Source organism: Orbicella faveolata, unplaced genomic scaffold (genome assembly GCF_042242905.1).
Source record: "Orbicella faveolata isolate gen_17 unplaced genomic scaffold, um_ofav_v1 contig_2, whole genome shotgun sequence".
In the NCBI taxonomy this organism is placed as follows: domain Eukaryota; kingdom Metazoa; phylum Cnidaria; class Anthozoa; order Scleractinia; family Merulinidae; genus Orbicella; species Orbicella faveolata.
In genome coordinates this window covers 6,410,161-6,430,643 of record NW_028301547.1, presented here as the reverse complement: position 1 = coordinate 6,430,643, position 20,483 = coordinate 6,410,161, and the positions used below count along the sequence as shown (strand labels likewise).

Sequence of the window (20,483 nt, the reverse complement as noted above, 5' to 3'; positions counted from 1 at the left end):
ATTATATTTTTTCTTAAGGATGTTCCGCGATGTTCCGCGATGTTCCGGGAAGTTCCCGGATGTTCCATGCTCCTGGTTTTATCGACGGCCATGTTTGATCATGCGTATTCGATAAAATTTGAACGACAACATGCACAAATGATTGATACCGTCTGGCCACTCAATACAACGTCAGCATGTTTGGTCACCAAACAATGTTTGATCGTGTCTGGTTGCCAAACATTCCCGATTCTAAAACCGTTCAATATCCTGAGAAAGCGTAAAGTTCTTGCTGTTGGCATAACAGCTCTGGATATACGGACATATCTCAAAGAGTGAGGAGTGAGGAGAAAAGTAGATTTCTTTCTTCTTGAATTCTGAACGTGAACGGTGAATAGACTACCAACAAACTGAAATGTTTCAATGCATGAACTGTCACAGTATGCTCGGTTATACGTCAAGGGAATGTATATGTAAACGTATTCCATCTTGTAAATGTATATTCGTAATTTACCTCGGATTCTTGCTGTTTCATTGACAATAACACAACATGAATAATTTACAATTTAAATTTCCAAACGTTTGGGTCCACACTGAAATGGTTGTTTATGATCGCTATTGTTTGATTGCACAATTTTCTCTTTCGTATTAAGGTGGGATATTTAAATGTTAAAATGGTTCTTTGACCGGGGTTGGATGTAGAGAGAAGGCTAAAATTACACCCGGAGTCCGATTGGAGGGTATATATGGCGTGTAACGTATACGAAAAAAGAGCATTAAAAGTGCTCGCTTTAGGCCCAGGTCAGACGTCGAACTTCACATGAGCCGAACTAAATTGCAATTTGGAGTTGATCCGAACGGGCAAAACTCGACCGTTGGGTCCAATGTGGAACTTAAACTGAATTTGAATCCACCAAGAAGTGGTTGGTCGATCCAAATTAACTTGGAGGAACTTAGTTGAGTCAAATGTCGAGCTTATCCTGAACTTATCTTAAAATGTATATTCTGATATAGGTCCTCTCTTGGTCAGTAATTTTTTTTTATTTTTCTGTTTCCTGCCATTTAATAAACTACTCAGTAACCCATCTTGTTCGGGCCTAATTGGGAAATATTGGCCATCGAAAGTTTTTGTACTTACCGCCGCGACCTCGGGCCAATACTCCTCATTACGGCCCTCTCGTTCGGCAAGTAAGCGGTTAATAATTTTTTAAATTATGATTTTTTTTTTCACCGAAACCATGCTCACGAGGTGCTGAATTCAAGTATCTCGGGTAGTGTCCCATTCTGACTTTTGCAAATTATATCAGGTATGAGAAAGGTATCACCTTGTCAACAGTCAAAACCTCACAAGTAAGGCCTTCTGATTCTCATTCTGTAATTGACCTAAGCGAGCATTCTGTTAACAGTTTCGTCAGTATGACGTCATGCAGCTTAGCAAGGGCCAAACAAAAAATATGAATTGTCAATAATCGGAACTGATCACACCGCAATAAACTTTTTTCTACCGAACTCAAACACAGCTTTGCAAATTCTTCAATTCAAATAACTTACTTGTATTTTGTTCTTGATGTATGACCAAGTCTCGGTGGAGACGTTTGAGTTCTAAAGAGTAAGCTGCAAGCGCAGTACTGTTTTTTCTCGATATCAATGATGTCTAAAGCCCTTTTTATGTGGCGGCAAATATTCAGAGCTCCGGTGGTAAAGAACACTTCTTCTCCTGATCGTTGGTAACGGCAAATTGGGGAAAGAACAGATCCTCAGATCAGATCTGAATGTTTGTCAAAGGTATTGTCCAAGAAGGTGCATGATAGTTATGGTCACGTATAAAATGATTACTTCTATATCTAGTTCTACTACTATGTGTAAGCCTTAAAAGAACACTTTCGATATATTAATAGCTCCGAGGTTTTCAGGACAAAATTCTATATTTAGTGGCGTTTTCTCTGCGTCCAAGTATATTTTTGAGAATTGAGGGACAGGAGAAACGTTAAATAAAAATCAGTTTTTTTCCTTAAAGCCTCGGGTCCATGTTAAAATATTGATAGATCAAACGTGGCATATTAACAGAGTTATGTTATGAAAATCCATACCTTTTGTTTTACAGGATTCATGTATATAACAAAGCCGTTCATTATTTTTTTAGAGACCGCAGAATAGGCCAAAAGAGAGGAGAGCGGTTGATGAATTCTGTACGCGCTTGCCATATTTACTTAGTAAGGGAAATAGGGAAAAGATCAAAGATTACAACAATTCCTCTAAGATGGTAAGAGGTTCGTGTCAGAATACCGTCAGTAAACTAAAAGCTAAAAAGAACAAACATTTCAAGTAAACATCCCGAAATCATTCGGAAACTGGTATTTGTTTTGCCTTCTGGCTCTATTATTGCAAAAATATTTTGACGCAAACATTTAACAGTGACCTATTTCGATTGAGTGCCAGAGATGCAAAAAAAAAAAAACAAAACAAAGGATGTAAAGCCTTCATACTAACAGGCGAAAATGTCACATAAGTGGAAAAGAAATGACCCAAAAGCGCGTTATCTACTGATCGGATGTTTTATGTCTTAATTTATTCTGCCTCATATTGTGTTGTTTGGTTTATGTTCCATTAGTCTGAACAAATAACCCCTTTGATATGACTCAGCTTCGCCTGAAGCAAAATTCATGTAATTAAAGCGATGGTACTGTTTTATAACGAATATACATTAAATCTATAACAAACACGTTCGGGAGACCCGAACCATAATAATTTCAATAATTTCTCTAATCTACTTTTCGTTAAAAAAAAAATTCTTTAAAACTGTTCTGAAATAGTATTTATGCCACACCTCTATGCATAAAATACATTTCTATTTACAGTTTCGCGAAAAATCGTTTTGACAGAGTTAAGATGAATCTCTTTCTTTCTTAGATAAAAATATATATATGGCCTCACATCGGAAAAAATGCCCTCATTATGACAAGCAAGTCTACTTATATATTTTTCTGCGAAACGGGTCGAATTATAATAATTTGGTATTTGTTAGAGATTTTGAAAAACTTAAATTAAATAAATTAAATTGATGGATTAGAGATGATTTTTTGTCGCGATTGTTTGAAACTAAACGATATATCGAATTGACCGCCTGCCTTCTAATTATAATTAATTAGATATTAATTACAATTTTTTCCTATGATCTTTTCTCTTTTCCGTATATTTACATGACTGGTTTTTATATATGTAGCTGTACTTTAAACACTTTTAGATTACTTCTGATCATGCGAAAACCCGAATCAGGATTTACCCAGGTGTTTTTTTTTTTCGGCCCACATCTTAGTGAGAAGATCAGATAACACGTAAAAATCGATTGATCGCGACCTGCTGCGAGACATCCCACGTAAGAAAGGAATACGCTATTTTCACTAGCTTATGACAGCTTTACGTCTTTTGCGAAATTTGTTATTAATTCGAAAAGTCTTTTAAAAAACTAGCGCAAGAAAAGCACATAATGTCTTTTGAATCAAAAAACTTGGTGTAAACCGAAAGTTGGTTCCAAATTTGTCTTAAGGAGACTGGAAACAGACAAAACTTGGTTGCCATAGAGATTTCGAATCACTTGAGGTAAACCTTGGGAAAAGTCACAAATTTGGGTCATTGTTGTTTAACATAATGCTAAAACTCTAATGATTGGTGTGGAAAACAAAACATTTTGTTGGAGAACAGCTGACGCTTTCCTCTCGTTTCTAGAGCAACTGGGTTATGCCCTGATTGCTAATTACTGGAGCTGTTAGAGAGGAAAGTAATAGAAAACTACAGTAACATTGTGCATTACGCTGCCTTTTGTTATTGCCAAATATGCCAGTCAGCAAAAGCTGACGAAAACTCATCAGACTCCTGGTCAACTACACTATACCTAGCATTTTAAACAAGCAAGCATTTTAAACAAAAATGTTGAAGATTATCGAAAACAATTGGTGCAATTGCTCAAGGTACCGCCAACCATAACATTTTTCGCTTTTCTCGTTAGGGGGACACTAATACGTCGTTACAACATTTCCCTCCCCCTCAAAGGGCAACATAGCACAGTTCTTAGTTCTCAGGTACATTAACCTTCATAACAGACACATACAAAATATCTCTGGACGGTTGCAGGTCCAGTCGTTACCAAAAATATTGTGTGTAGTTGTAAGAATCAAATAGTTGCAATCTACAGGCTTACCAATTATAGATAAAGGTGTCTATTTCTGTGGTACAGTGTTGTGGTTACACGCCCTAGGGTAACTTTGCATGATGCACAAGCTCTAATCACTTGAAACACAAGCAAAACGAAATTGCAAATTTAAAAAATAAAGCCGACAAAGAGCAAGTATGAAGGGGAAAAATGTATGTAGTATTGTCATGCAAACATTTTGAAATGTTTTATCGAGTTTATGGCCATTCGGCGGGTTATATTAAAAGTACCTGCCAAAAAATATTTTCTGTGTGACACAAAGTTATTTTTGTTTTTTCAAATACATGCTGACAACCAAAAATATTAGCTGTTTTAACATCTAACAGATCTAAATTTAGCCAATGATAAAAGACGTATTGCGCTCAACAGCCAATCATGAGATCAGAATATAGTTCATTTATTATGCAGACAACACACAAAGCACAGAATAAAAACACTTTGGTGAATCTCATTATACGCAGGATTCCCTTTATGGGGTTTTTAAGTTTTAAAAACTTATCTTTGCCTGGAAATTGGGATTCCCGCTCAAGGTATTTCAAACATCACATCATTAACTATTTTTGCCTGAAAAGTGAGTCCAGTTCAATATATTTCGAGTATTACAACTTTTACAATTTTAAAACGTTTTTCAAACTTTTCATGTACAGGTTCTTATTGAAGCGTAAACTCATCCACCACTACAGTGGCATTCACACACTTGGAAGTGAAATAAAAGGTATGTCTATGCATTGCTAACCTGGAAAGAAGATAAATTTTCCAGAGTATACGTGATAATTAAAAAAATATATATAGCTGCAATCAAACAAGATAGACGCAACATTATTTACAGGGAAATTTCCGTCTGCAACGCAAGCTATGTTGAAAGAATGACAGGCGGACGGAATGAACAGAGATTTGGGGGATTGATGACTGTAGCCGAAATTTGACAAACATTATTTTTGAGTTGCTTCAGGCCATGATAGAAAATATATACTTCAGTGCGTCCATCGTCCCAAATTAAAACAGTCAGTAGGGGCTTGCACCTGCAAGGTATCCAACGCTATGTTAGCACTTGAGGTTTATTTTCTCCCAGTAAAGAATACCAGAAAAAAATATGGAGTGGTTTCTTGGCAATGCCATCAAATCGATGCTGTCATTTTAAATGCGATCTGACGAATTATCTTTGCGAATTTCCATTTTAGAGAGATTGAATGTAAATCTTCTACGCTCATGCAAAATATGTGTTTTTTTCTTATCCTAACCAATTTAGATTTGTCAGTATGGTACTCACCTATAGGTTGTAAAAATAATTCAATCCTCTCATGTATCAATATGAATCGACTAAAGATACATTTTTCATTAATTTTCATGATTTCTTCTAGTTTATACTGTCGTAACGAAGGCTTTAAACTGTTCCAAGTGTTTCTTTTAAAATAAAAACACCCTTCAAGGATTTTAAGAAGGAAACAAGTAGTACATATATTGTTTTAGTTTACTTATCTTCTATTTTCACATGCGAATTTTGAAAATAACATGATTGTTCTCAACACCGACAAATTCGTTTTCTCCTAACATCCACCAACGTTTGTCTCAATGCTCACTCAATGCAAGGCTCGTTTTGAAAAACATAGTTAAAATTTTGCGTTGCAAAATAAGACCAATAAATTTTTCATGACTTCTTCATCTTTATGCTGTCATAAAGATGGCTTTGAATTGTTTCAAGTTTTTCTTTTAAAAATCAAAAACCGCTTTCAAGAAAAGAGGGGTAAAAGTTTTTAAGGAAAGTCTTAATCAAAGCGGACCCACTTAACGAAAGTTGTAAATTATATTGAGATCGAAAACTGGCTTGGATGACAGATTCAGTGGAATGAAACTTTCTTCGATTAAAACAATCTCATTGCAAAGGCAGTTATTTAGAATAAGCAGAAAATCCGTGAAGCGAAGGGAGAATTGCCAGTACTCAGGCTTTAGTATAGCTTCGTTTTTTGAGAAAGTCCTATAGTTCCGTTACTTTATTTCTTTAAGAAGGTACTTTTAGGGTTGTATCGCAATGTCGTTATTGTTGGTTTTTCCCGATTCATCGAACAAATGTAGAGACAACTAACGCATTTAATAACTTAAATTAATTTTTCTTCCTCGAAAGTAGGATAAATATTGACTTTATGGGACAACACCATCAAACTAAGAAGCTCACAAAGCGGTTGTAATCAAAGACCGTCCAAAAGTAAATTGCAGCATAGTTTGTGACATATAACACGCCAGAGACACTGACCTTGCAGACGAACTTGAATTTTAAACCAAGCTTAAAATTAAAGAGAAAATGTAAGAAATATAAAAGGGTGTATTTTTTTCCTCGTTGCTGTGTTGGACGAAACTTAAATTACCTTCAAAGTATTTTCTCCAAATTACACGAGACAACGATTTAACTAACACTCATATTTTTGCTGCTTATAACTTACTTTTTCGATGCGATGACACAAAATAACTCATTAGTTAAACATTTAAGCGTGTAGACGGAGTGAGAGGAAAGTGATTGGCTAAGAAATCATAGACTATACTTTGTTGAACGAAAAATGAAAGGTGTAGGTGAACTTTGGACCTATTATAGCTTACCAAGGAGTAATGAAGAATACAAAAGCAAAAACCGACACAACGTAGGATGATTTTTTGAAGGTGTACTATATTTCGGCTGGCCAAACCAGCCCTCTTCATTGTACCTGAAGAAGGCTGGTTTGGCCAGCCGAAATATAGTACACCTTCAAAAAATCATCCTACGTTGTGTCGGTTTTTGCTTTTGTATTGTTCATTTTATATGTAAAGCCGATTAGATCACTATTGATCCAACGTATACCAGCAGGATCATCGTTCCGGTTGCTTGCTTAAACATTTTATACCAAGGAGTGAATTGGAACGAATAGACAAATTGAAATGAATAGACGAATGAACAAACAGTATGTCAATCAAAAAAATCAGGCCACGACAATTTGGAGCGGCAATACTGATCCCTGTAAGTGAACACCTTCACTTAAACCATGCGCAGCTTTAGACATGTCATCTCGTCCCACGGCCCGCGCGTTTTCGGTCACATCGAAAACCGGAACTACACAATAATGGTTCTGGTTTGATTGTGCATGCGCTCTAGTTCAGTAAAGGTCTTCGAACATGCGTGGAGAGGGTAACCGCTGGGAAGTAAAAGGCTTGCCGCTTCTGATAAGTAAGACAATTGAAGCTTCAGCATCGACGCTACACAATGAGGCCATTTCGTTTACAATGTTCTTCTTGTGAATTGACCTTAAGGAAAGTGGAAATACCTACATGGGCGCGAAGTCACATCGTCAGAAAGCATTACCCTAAAAGAAAACATGGGAGATGGTCGATGCTTTGTGAAAAAAACATGCCGCGTCATAGGTTTTTCAATGTTGTTATTGCCCTGCTTCGATCAGGCCGTTTGATGGCAAGTAAGGACCAACACCATGATGACCGCTACATCTACTATTACACATTCCGTTCTAATGTTGGAGTATTTCCGAAAGGACATGGACGTTTCGGTGAAACAAAGACGATCAAAATCGTTACTTACTACTCGGAATGTCGAGAGTGTGGTCGTCATTGGCCCAGTAAAGTGGTAACAAGTTTTCCATGTAAAAAAAAAAACAAAAACAAACAGTTTGTCTGACCGGCAAAGACGGTTACAAACGTCGTGAGATTTAACGCTATAGACTTAGAGGTTGACGAGCTAACCAAACCAAGCGATTAACAGCCCTGAAGACAAAGGCGAGTCAAAAGAAATCTCTAGTTGCTGAAAATCCTACTACCTTTTTTTTGTGATGTACTGACCTATCCACAGTAGTCTTCAGCTTCCAGTGACTTTGATTTAAAAGTGAACTTTCTTTCATCACTCAAATAACATAATTTTCACAACATAATCAAGAGCTAACGCAAAAAATGGCGTGCTGCCTCCAGGTTATGACATTCTTCTATAAACTTGATTAGATGTAATTATAATGGCCCTCTTTTCACAAGTTGGCTTCATTCAACTATGGTGGTATCCATGAGACCCTGCAAAGCTAGGATACTAACTACAAAAGAATGCAAAAATTGTAAATGAATTTTAGTCAAGTACCAAACAGCCTGTTTGATGATCTTGCAACTAAGCCTTCACCATCATCGCACAGTATATATAGTTTTAATTGTCACCAAAAGCCAAAGAATGGCTGGCAAATTTATGCTTTTCAGTGCTACAATGCCAAATAGCGAGTACTATTATCGGTTAGTTACAAATAGTTTAGAAAAAACTACTGTGTTTACGTATACCTCTGACTGCCTTTCAGAAAACTTATGTTCTTTTTGAAGCCATCTAATCTGTTTTGAATTAGTCTTCTTCCCCTTTGTCGGCGTTGCAACCCTAAAAATTAAATTTTCACTATTGTTCAGTTACGAGAGGAGAGAAAGGTAAACAAAATAATAGAATAACGGAGTGTATAACAGATAAGCAACCTTTCTCCTTTCTATAAGGTGCTCTTAAGGTTTTCACAGTGTTCCAACGACCTTTTCCGACAATTGTATGTAGGTTTCTTGACAAATAGCTTTTCCTTTCATCCTAAGAGATCAGTGAGTAATGTTTCAATGTAAAGTTAACTCAATGGCGAAAAAATACCAAGAGATTGTTCTTTACTTAATTTCTCAAGTGTTCCTGTCTCCTGAATTACCTACACAGGGATTTCAGTCGATGGCCTTTTTATTAATAGTGTTTTTCATGTCTAGAATTATATGGGGTTACTTTAAGCTAAGGAAAGTCAGGAACCCGCTTCTTTTGCTCAGTACCTAGGGCTGCATTTTGCTAGGCTGCACCAACAGTTCTATGATACAGTTCAGTAGCACAGAAAGGCAGAGAAGAGCTTTTTTCTAAGAGAAAACAGAAGCACAGGTTAAGTATGTAAGTCTTCTATTTGTCTTTGATTCCTGGTTCAAGAAACAACGGTGTAGCCTCTTAATAAAGTGGTGCTAGATTCTGAGGGACAATAAAATATTAAATCCATCCCAGATTTGTAAGAAATGAAATATCGTGATTTATCTTACCCTGGTCTACTCCAGGAGTGCTACAAAGTTGATTTAAAGTTATCTGATGAACAAATAAAGGTACTTGAACGGAACACTGTTGATCAGGCTAAAGGAGGTGCCTTTGTTAGACACAGAGCTGGAAGGATAGGTGCTTCAAAATGCCGTGCAGCGAACCACACAGATCCATCACAGCAATCGCAATCTTTGATCGAAACCACATGTTATCCAAATATTTTTCGTTTTAGTACAGCAGCCACTAAACATGAATGTAAACACGAAGCGCTAGCTATTGCGGTTTATGAAAAATCCGTGAAAGAGACTCATGCGAACTTTGTTGTCACCAAATGTGGTGCATGCATGCAACCCCAGACTTTCTTTGTGAGTGTGACTGTTGTGGACAGGGCTGTGGAGAAGTAAGGTGCCCCTTCTGCATCGAGGGGCTTGAGTTTGACAGTTATGTGAAAATGAAAGCCTCTTATTTAGAGAAACATGGAGATGAATTTATGTTAAAAAGAGAGCATGACTATTACTTTCAAGCTCAACAGCAGATTCATACTGCTGGGAGAGCTTACTTGGATTTCATTGTGTTTGCCACAGATGGAACATCGCATCGGTTTGTGAGGCAAAGACTACTTCCAGACATTGAACACTGGGAGACACAAATCCCCAAGCTAGGGACATTTTGGAGAAGTTGTGATTTGCCAGAAATATTAGCTCGCTGGTACACTAAAAAGATGAACTTGAAATCTCAGATAAGTCCAAGGGAAAGTCGGCCATCAGGTGATTGTTACTGCAGACAAAGCACAGATGAAGGAACAATTACCTGAATGCAAAGTGTCCACATTTCACCCGTCTTGCTTGTGTATTAATAAACTGAAAATACCAAAAGTCTGGTACTGCCCACATTGTAGAAGGTTACCTCAGTTTACAAGCGCAAAATCCAAGAAATTCCCAGATATGAAAGATCCGTACTTGACTGAGGCAGCAAAGCTGGAAAAGATCTGCATATGCTAAAAGAAAGCTGAACCTAATGAAAAGTCATTGAAATGTCACAATGCATTATGCTCAAGTGGGAAGTTTTTTCATCTGACATGCATGTCATACAAACGGTATCCAAGCAATGCTAACACAACCTGGGTTTGTAGTAACTGCAAGATTGCCACACCTAAAAGTAGGCCATCAACACCTGTCAGCATGGATTCAGAGATCCTTAACAGCAGGCCATCAAAACCTGCCAGCAAGGATTCAGAACCCTTAACAGCAGGCCATCAACACCAGCCACCCTGGATTCAGAAACCCTGAAAAGTAAGCCATCAAAACCAGCCAGCATGGATTCATAAACCCTTAATAATAGGCCGTTAACTTCCACCTCCATTGGCTCACAAACCTGAACAACTGACCCAGAGGTTTCATTTATTGGAACAACTATTAACTTCAATGTTAATAAGACAGGTTCACTTGGAAGTTTGACTGACAGGGATTTTGCACTTATTGCGAATCCTCATGGATGGTTAGACGGAGCAATAATACATCAAGCACAGCTTTGTTTAAAAAAACTTAATCCCAACATTGAGGGATTTCAAAGGCCAACCCTTGGTCTTTGCAGAAATTTTGATGTTGTTGGTGAAGAGTTTGTTCAGTTATTACACACTGGAGGAGACCATTGGGTTTGCCTCAGCTCAATAGGATGTACTAAGGGTCATGTTAGCTTATATGAGACCTTCTTGGTAATGAGTTCAGGAAACTCTCAGTTATCTCTGTTCAGCAACAACTGAATAGATCTGACTGTGGTGTGTTGTTAATAGCTTATGCTACAAGCCTTGTGTTCATGGATGACCCCAAAATGATTCACTATGACATTCCAAAAATGCGCGGGCACCTGATAAAAATTAATGTTTAAAGTCTGGTGAAATGGAGCAATTTCCTACCATTCCCTTTCCTTAGAGACTAAACTTAGGATTATTTAGGTAATACCAATTACAGTCAATCCCTCAGCCTCACTGCCATAATAATTTTAAATTACCAAAAAACTCACAGGGATTTGTTACAAAAATATCAGTCTTTAATGGATTTTCACTTGCATGTGGCATTCTATACTTGATCACTAAGCATTATTATTCTTAATTGAAACTAGACTGCAAATACTTTCTCTTTGCTTTAAATAAGTTGGCAAATTTATTTTCTCTTTGGATTGAAACTGATTCCTTATGAGGATTGTTGAATACCGCTGACCATCAGCTTCTGAGAAATCGAAATGTAAATGATAGCATGACACAAGTGTCTGCTTAAAAAGTGTGCACCTACAGTAGTCAATTCTCCACTCGAGAAACTGAAAGAACACGATGTAAGCAGTATAGTCATGCATGTCTTACCTAAGTTAACCAAATACAATGTGATGGAGTTTACCTTGGAAACAAAGAATCATTACTTCAATTACTCATGCAAAGTTAGAAATTCAAACACTGAAACTAGCGGTCAGTTTCGTAATAGAGCGTGTAAATAATGTCATCATTTGTTTTCTTGAAGAGCCAATGTCATCTAGAATGCACCCGGTGCTTGTGTTACAATAAACCCGATGGCATGCAAAGCCTCGTGGGTAAGATTGGCTCACTTTAAGTATTGATACTGCACGATTTGACCCTTTAGAACCCATAATGTACATACAAGTTCTCCCAGCTAATCTTCATTAAAGCAGTTTTGCTATGTGATCATTTTATTACCTTTCATAACCTTTTCTCTTGTTTCAGTAATTGCACTGCAAGGAGAAGTTTGACTTTGATCACAGTAGTAATGCACGCTCATATGACCGGTAACCAATTAGGAGCCGAGAAAGACAATAGGCTATCTTTTGGAGAACAATGAATTCTATTGTTCTCCAAATCCAAGATGGCCGCTACAAATTTCAGCCAATCAGGAGCCGATCTAAGAATTCAAGATGGCGCCGCCCACGAAAGTCGGCCATGTTGGAAAACAGCCCTCCAGCCTCGACGGAGGACTGGGATCGGTCTCACGGATTTCCGTGGCGACACAAATCACGCCAGGGTCACGCAAAAAAAAAAAATGTCATGCAACTTCAAACTGGATACTTACAGTGTCCTGTGGTCCTAAACGACAGAAGTCCGTCCGACAAGCGGCCATGATGAAGACTGAGAGACTTGTGTCCGAGGCACTTATTCACCTTTCTGTTCGTTCCAAAGCATCCTGGGACGGTGACCTCATCGGGAACCAATCCTGGACTTGCCCCACTCCCTTCGCGGTCTAAGGGGTAAAAATAGGGGTGAAGGGGTACTCCCCGTTCCAAAGCATCGTGGGACAGTGACCCCATCGGGAACCAATCCTAGACTTGTCCCACTCCCTTCTCGGCCAAAGGGGTAAAATAGGGATGAAGGGGTACTCCCTCTTAGTCTGCTATACAAAACCTTTACACGTTTTGAAAGGGACCAAACAAAAATGTTGACTTACGAAATGAAAGCTAGAAGAAGTCGAAGACTACTAGGATTGACCCCCGAGGTAGATGAGTTCAAAGACAAATGTTTCATCTGTCAAGGCGACCTTGTCATTGACTCCTTGTCTGGATGTAGTGCGAAAACTTATCGCTGTGGAAATTTTTGGCACAAGAGATGTTTCCAACAGGAGTTACAATACTCAGATAAGTGCGGACATTGCAAAACCTCAAATCGGGGAAATGAAGATGAGGAACAACTTTCACCTTGGGAGAAGGTGGTACGTGAGAGGATTACCAACGCAACGAATGCCATCAATAGGTATCGGCGAGGGGGACGGCCTTATCATATTCGCAATCGTAATATTGTTTCGTGGAGGACCTTGCCGTACCATGCGAATCTTTCCACCTGGTTTGAATTTTATACAAGACTCACCATCTTCGTGCAGCAAAGGCGAAACTCTACCCTGCACATCCATGCCTATGTCAACTTGCAGTGGATGACCATTACTCAATCAATAAGACAGAGGGTGTATGAAATGTTCAGTAGAAACATCCCCACGGAAGTAATGCTCTGCGTACGCGAAGTAAAGTTTAGGTTATTGTTCCTGTCGTGGCTGCACTACGACGCTGAGGATGAAGTGATGATCAACAGATTAAGTCTTCAGTCATCTTTTTCACCCCCCAATTACCCTGAAGACACAGCTTGGGTGTAACGTGTAACTTTTATTGTAACTCAAAAAACTCGTAAAACAAAACAAAAATAAAAACAAAGAGTCTGAGTCTTTATAACGTTTATTGAATAATGATAATAAAAATAATAACATGAACTCCGCAGGAGAATTGATTACAATTTTTAACTCTTTAAGTCTTGACCGTTGGTATTCCACAAAGTGTTGGGAACTAAACTCGTTTCCAGTTTCCCAGACTCTTGGTCCCTGGCCCCAAAACGCACGATATTCTGCCCTAGTTTTCTTTTTGTTTTGGTCATGAAGTCTTTGCCTGATCCGTTCCTTATTCTTGGCATAATAACTTCTCCAATATTCGTTGATCCGTTCCCTGTTGTTTTTACAGTATTGTCTTCGGTAATTTCTGATGTGCTCCTTGTTCTGTTCACAATAGGCTCTCTGAGTGCTAGCGAGTCGTTCCTTGTTGTTTTCATACCACCTTTTACGACACCACCACCACCTCATCCACCACATGCACATTTACCACCACCACCACCACCTACACCACCACCGCCACCACCGCCACCACCACCACATTTACCACCACCACCACTACATCCACCACCACATCCACCACCACCTACACAACCACCATCACATTCACCACCACCACATCCACCATCGCCTTGACAGATGAAACATTTGTCTTTGAACTCATATACTTCGGGGGTCAATCCTAGTAGTCTTCGACTTCTTCTAACTTCCATTTCGTAAGTCAACAGCTTTGTTGGGTCCCTTTCAAATCGTGTGAAGGTTTTATACAGCGGACTAAGAGGGAGTACCCCCTCATCCCTATTTTACCCCTTTGGCCGAGAAGGGAGTGGCACAAGTCTAGGATTGGTTCCGGGTGAGGTTACTGTCCTACGATGCTTTGGAACGGGGAGTACCCCTTCACCCCTATTTTTACCCCTTAGACCGCGAAGGGAGTGGGGCAAGTCCAGGATTGGTTCCCGATGAGGTCACCGTCCCAGGATGTTTTGGAACGAATAGAAAGGTATATAAGTGCCTCGGACACAAGTCTCTCAGTCTTCATCATGGCCGCTTGTCGGACGGACTTCTGTCGTTTAGGACCACAGGACACTGTAAGTATCCAGTTTGAAGTTGTATGACATTTTTTTGCGTGACCCTGGCGTAATTTGTGTCACCATGGAGATCCGTGAGATCGATCCCAGTCCTCCGTCGAGGCTGGAGGGCTGTTTTCCAACATGGCCGACTTTCGTGGGCGACGCCATCTTGAATTCTTAGATCGGCTCCTGATTGGCTGAAATTTGTAGCGGCCATCTTGGATTTGGAGAACAATAGAATTCATTGTTCTCCAAAAGATAGCCTATTGTCTTTCTCGGCTCCTGACTGGTTACCGGTCATATGAGCGTGCATTACTACTGGTCAGAGAGGAGACTTCAATAGCTTGGATTAAAACATCTTGTGTTTTTGCTTTTAGACTAATTAGATGCTTTTCACTGAACTTTGTGATAAACTTATTTAAAAATAAAAGCAATAGAGAAACCTTTTATAAAAAAAAAAAATGTATGTGTGTAGCTCAAATCTATTACATGTGGATTTCCTGCACTATGATTTTACCACCGAGAAAACACATGTCAGCAAGCACTGTCTTAACCACCTAATGTCATGGTTTTATGTCCCAACATTGTTAGCCAACAGCCCACAAACTTGCTAGATGAGGCAAGTGAACAATTCAACATCTAATTGTTGGTAGACAAATGTTTTACCAAAAAACTGTCCGTCGCAATGAAGTCGCTTAATGCTTTAAATTTTCATGAAATTGAATGTTGGCAAACAATGATGAAAAAAAATATAAATTATTATCTTGAATCTATTGCAAGAGGTGCTCTCCTAATTGTCATTGTTATGCCTGCAGTGAGGGAAGGGTACGGCCATATGAAACAGACTGAGACTGAGGCACTGGAAATTTCGAATCAAACCCCTGAAGGAGATGAAACTGGGTTGCGCAAGTTTTTTTGACCCCCAAAATAGCAAGACCAAGCATTTAAAATTTTCAATCCCAGGTGCGACAAGCTATCCTGTCTGTTTCATATGGGGGCTTCTCCACCCCATGCAATTGTGCAAAACAGTATAACAGCATTTGTATCAACAATAGTCTTTGAATCACAGTCCAGTACAATGGCATTGTTAAAATTGCCATTTTTAACAAGTGCGAAGAAACTTAATTAATACCTGTGACTATTCTCTCTTTGTGCAAAATTGTTTTAACTTTGAAATTGTTAAATATCTGAAACAAGGTACCAGTACAATGTATCTTTATATGTGTGGTTCCACAAAATATCCATACCCACCCAAACGATGATCACTGAAAATTCCGAGGACAGAGGGGGGTCCCAAAAACCAAAATTCTTAGGGAAAGTATGAAGCGTAACTGGAAATTCTAGAGTGGGTGGGAGGGTTCAAACCAAAAACTCATCCTTGGGGAAGGTATGGAAATTTTCTGGCACCAGACAGTAAAAATTACAAAATTAGTGCCAACGAGAAGAAAACCTCCACAAGAGTACTGTACTCTTTAATCAAAAGGTACGATAGGCGGGCAAAGGTTCACCAGGGAAGAGCACACCGTCACGATCCTATCAATCAAAGGAATTTGGCTCTCCTGATTGCATGTGAGAAAGTCTGTAGGTAGTGTGCTTTGAAGAATTGTATACTTCTGTCTGAGGATGCCAATGACACGTTCCCCGTGAATGCGGACATTGGCAATTTTACGAGTTTTCTCAACATCTAGAGGATCGAGCTGGTTTTTACCTTTTGTGAATGCATGGATGTTAAGTTCAACATGGCGAAAACATACTTCTTCGTGGACAGTAAATCCTCGGTCTGCAAGGACAAGATCCCCAGGGGTTAAGTTGTTCAAAAATCCACAGCTCTCTGTCAAAAATGTGTCAGATGAACGGCCACCCCACCCCAATTTGGTCACTCACAAATGAAATGGGACCTTGAGGGGTTATGCCAATCAAGACTTTGATTGTGTTATGATGCTTGTAATTTGAGAATTTTTGGGCCCTTACCAATAGATTCGATGGTCTGCCAATGAATACTTCAAAACAGTCACCGATTACACTTGTTTTAAGACAGAATGAATCGTTAAAACACCTTGGCATTGTCCTTTGTCGTTGTTATCGATCTGGCCAGGAAATTAATGGTGATAATGTCACATCCATTACAGTCAACCAGCTGACAATAATTCTTGAAACCTGTTAAAGCGATATGCAAGGTCTTAATGTGGTACACCGAGACGTAATTTCACGAGAACAAAACAAGCTCCTGAAATTTACTCAGCAGAAGAGAACGTCTGGTTACACGTGGTGACACGAAGGAGAAAGTTTTCTTTAATATCTCCAGCGAGGGCAAACCGGTATAAAAACGCACTTTCTCTTTATCTCCTTCAAAGTAATCTTCTTCAAAAACATTGGATTTTTGTGACAGCCACGGTTTTTGTGTTCTAAACATGTAGTTACACTCCTCTGTCTGAGTGCTGCACGATCGACTGTAATCCTCTGGATCGGTCTGCGTGGAGGCATTGTTTTCAACGTTCTCTTCCTCTTCCTCTCCAGTTTCTCCAGAAATTTCTGCTTCAGCCACCATATAGATATCTTACATTTGCTCTCCAGGCTCATCCACCTTTACAGCTTTCCTTTTCATAGCGTCCTGTTCCTCACGTTCTCTTTCGCGTTCTCTTTCGCGTTCTCTCCTCTCGGTAATCCTTTGAGCTCTTTACTGTTGTTTTTCTTTGGTCTCGTCGGATTCCCTTAGCTTGTCGTGCCCAAGATGCAAACTAGGGACCCAGTCTGGGTTGAATCGATCCCATAAGTATGCTGCTTTTCCCGAATGAAAGTGAATCCGGCAAACACGGTCGTTCTCTAGAATCTTCTCCGTCAAGTCAGCTCCACTAATGGCAGCTAACCACCGAGTTCGCCCTCCGGTGGACAAGATCTCGGTTTCTTCTCCTTGACTTGTGACAATTTTTGGCACCCGACAGAGGCAAAGGTCAGGATTCTTCTTTTTGTTGTTGGAACAGCCAACGACGAGTCAAAACGAAGGTATCACTCATGAATTTACGCTTTCCGATTACAACAGCCTACCAAATACGTTATATTTTCACTCCGCCAACATGGCGGCCACAAAATTTCTCTGACGTCATAGTCATGCGACCACACACACACTATTATAAAAAAACGCATTGCAAAGTCAAAATTCGCGTTCGCGCCTTACGTGAGAGCGCTAGTTCATTGTATTCCCAATCAATTCAAGCGAAACGTACGATCAGGATTACGCAGATGTTGTTGCATTGTGAATTGCAGTATTTTGCATAAATGTTTGATACGTTTAGCATGTTATAAACTGCGCAGCTGCGAAGACAACAATGGTCAATGGCTGTTGCATAGAAAAATAGGCTCCATGGAAGGGAATTTGAGAAAAAATTGGGTAAAGCAGTTTTTCGTCCAGTGGGAAAACACGAAGTTTACGAATGGATGATGTAGCCACGAGAGTTAATTTTTTCCGGTTTTTTGGTCGCCTTTTCTTTTTTGTTTTGTCCTTGTTGTTAAGGTTAATTTTGCGTACCTTTTTTGGTGCGGTTTTTAAATGCAAATTAGTTTTTCTTTTTCTTTTTTTTTTTTTTCACGTCGTGTTATGTAATCGTCTATTGTTTATCACGTAACCTCGTTGAGTTTATTCTTTTAGTTCAAAATTCCGTTTAAAAGCGTTGTAGTTTTTTAGTTGTATTCAGTCGTTGTCAGTTCCGGAGTGCCGTACAGATCTTGTAAGTAATCTCGTTTTTCCTTTCTATTTTTTGCTTTTTTTTCGTATTGTTGTATTTTCAGTTTATTTAAGTTTAAGTTGTATTTATTAATTTCTGTATTTGTTATTTTGGTGTTAAGTGAATCGTTAGAATTAAAGACGAATTCGAAACGTACAGGAGTGTTATTTACAGATGACATCTCCAGTGTTGACTAAATTAGTGCCACTTGCATTTCACAGTAGTGTCAGTTATGTTCTAAGTTCTTTGTATAATAAATTGCCTTTGGCCTAGCCTGATAACACCCAACCCTTGATTATTCTGAATATCAACAAAAACGTAATCCAAAGATTGTCTATGATTTCACCGCGTGAGGGAACGCCCTTTTAAGTGTACGTGGATTTGGGCTGCTACGTAAGTACTAAGTACTGCTAAACACTAAGTTTAAGTACTTTACTTATATAGGCGGCGCCATTTGAAATGTCCAGTGTGCTGCAATCCTGCTTCACCAGCAGTAATCAATGACCCTTCCCCCTTTTTTCCCCTTGGTGCTAAGAAATATCCATACCCACTCAAAAAGGCAATCTAGTTTCTGATTGGGTTCAAATTTCTTTTGTGGTAAGGGTACTTGTAGGGATATTATTGTCTGGAAGTACACTTCCTGAAAGAAACCTCCAAAAGGAACTAACATTAACTAAGTACAAAGTTAAATGAAATACCCACCTCCATGTATGGTGGCTTTATGTTTTATGATTTATTGATAGCTTAAATAATGTTATTGTTTGTTCCGCTTTCCCTTTAGATTTCTTCCAGTGGTGGTGCATTTTGAAGGATATATTTATATTGCAAACAAGCCGCCATTAATCACATGACTGGGGAGTATCAACAGCCCAAGATACAGTTATACTAGCCATTGTCTATTTTAAAAATGATCAATAAAACTGTTTCTTACCCTTACTTTCGATACTGTAATGGTAACAGTTTATATCAATCAGTTGTCTGTACCTGTCGGTATGTTTCAAAGCATGAATAATTTGCAATTTAAATTTCTTAACTGGTTGCAACCATTAACCCAATGGATGTTTGTGATTGCTATTGTTCGACTGGACAATTTTCTCATTGCAACAAATATGAGATATTTAAATATTAAAATAGTTTTTTATGACTCGGCCTAGATGAAGAGGAACAGGCTGTGTATCAAACAGTTTTCCGAAAGCTTTACTTTTACGGATCAATACTAACACTCTTTGTCCGGTGATGCTACAATATGGGTATCACGCAAATGCTTGATCATGGGTGCACCTTTAACGGTAATCTTTATGGCTTAATATGTTACCAAGCAGCAGTACAAACATTAAGTTGACATTTTAACGTGGCACTGAACCCCCTCCTTAGGATTTATTAAAACTTTGCAAAAAGTTGCATTTTACCATGTTTACCACAATTCGACAATAAAAAGTGGTGACCATCACGCTCGCTTATCTAGCACTAAGAGCTAAAATTAAAGGTGTTTTCAGCAGGTTGTACTATTGTTATGGTAACTTTTTATATAAAAAAGGACTAATAATGGGACATTTGTGTGATACCATTATTGTAGGATCATGTGACAAGGGGGTAGTATTGATCCATGGAAGTATAAATTATGGAGAAAGCAAGAAACTTCTGTTAGCCAGCTGAGAATACAAGAAAATACATAATCCGCTTATTTGTTCTAAATTGCAAGAGAAAAATCATACAGCCGCTTTCAAGTGACTGTCGTAAAGCAACTGGTTTTGCATAGCTACGCTGAGCGTTTGACCTAAAAAACTCGCGTCACTTTGTCATTCAATCAGAAGTAAAACCAATACCAATCGGGAGTCACTTGCACTCTTTTTCCCGCGCTTCGCGTCAGCTGCATTATTTGCCCCGAGTTTTGATTCTATTTACTGTGTGATTGACCAACGAGATTACCTTTGGTGTGATTTTATGAGCATGCAATTGAATAGTCAGGCTGTGAAGTCGATCGAAACAAGAACGCACGTCGACATATTTTTCGAAACATGGACTAATTAAATGTACTAGGAATAAAGCACTAGGTGCAGTTTCAATGTTGGTTTAAAACTGTAAATATTTACGAGATTTTGTAGACCTACGTTCTTGTTTGACGTGACAGCCTGACTAGTCCCAGGTCCTAAACACCGCGGTGTGTGATCTAACCGGAAGGGAAAATTCACGTTTTCAGATGGCTAAAACGCGGTGAATACGAAGCGATATCCATTCTCCATTCTCAGAGAGATCGCTTACCAGTTTAAACAGTTACATGAACATTTTGGCTGCGAA

General features: G+C 38.8%; 1 long non-coding RNA gene and 1 pseudogene across 1 annotated transcript; one reads left to right on the top strand and one right to left on the bottom strand.

Annotated features, from left to right (window-relative positions):
- Positions 1-1,004: 1,004 nt before the first annotated feature.
- On the top strand, positions 1,005-19,121 carry LOC149111720 (uncharacterized). Its single transcript, XR_016207281.1, has 4 exons — positions 1,005-1,779; positions 2,123-2,242; positions 4,837-4,904; positions 18,967-19,121. It is a non-coding gene; the product is annotated as an uncharacterized LOC149111720 (long non-coding RNA).
- Positions 15,864-16,663, bottom strand: LOC149111721 (uncharacterized; annotated as a pseudogene).
- Positions 19,122-20,483: the final 1,362 nt, after the last annotated feature.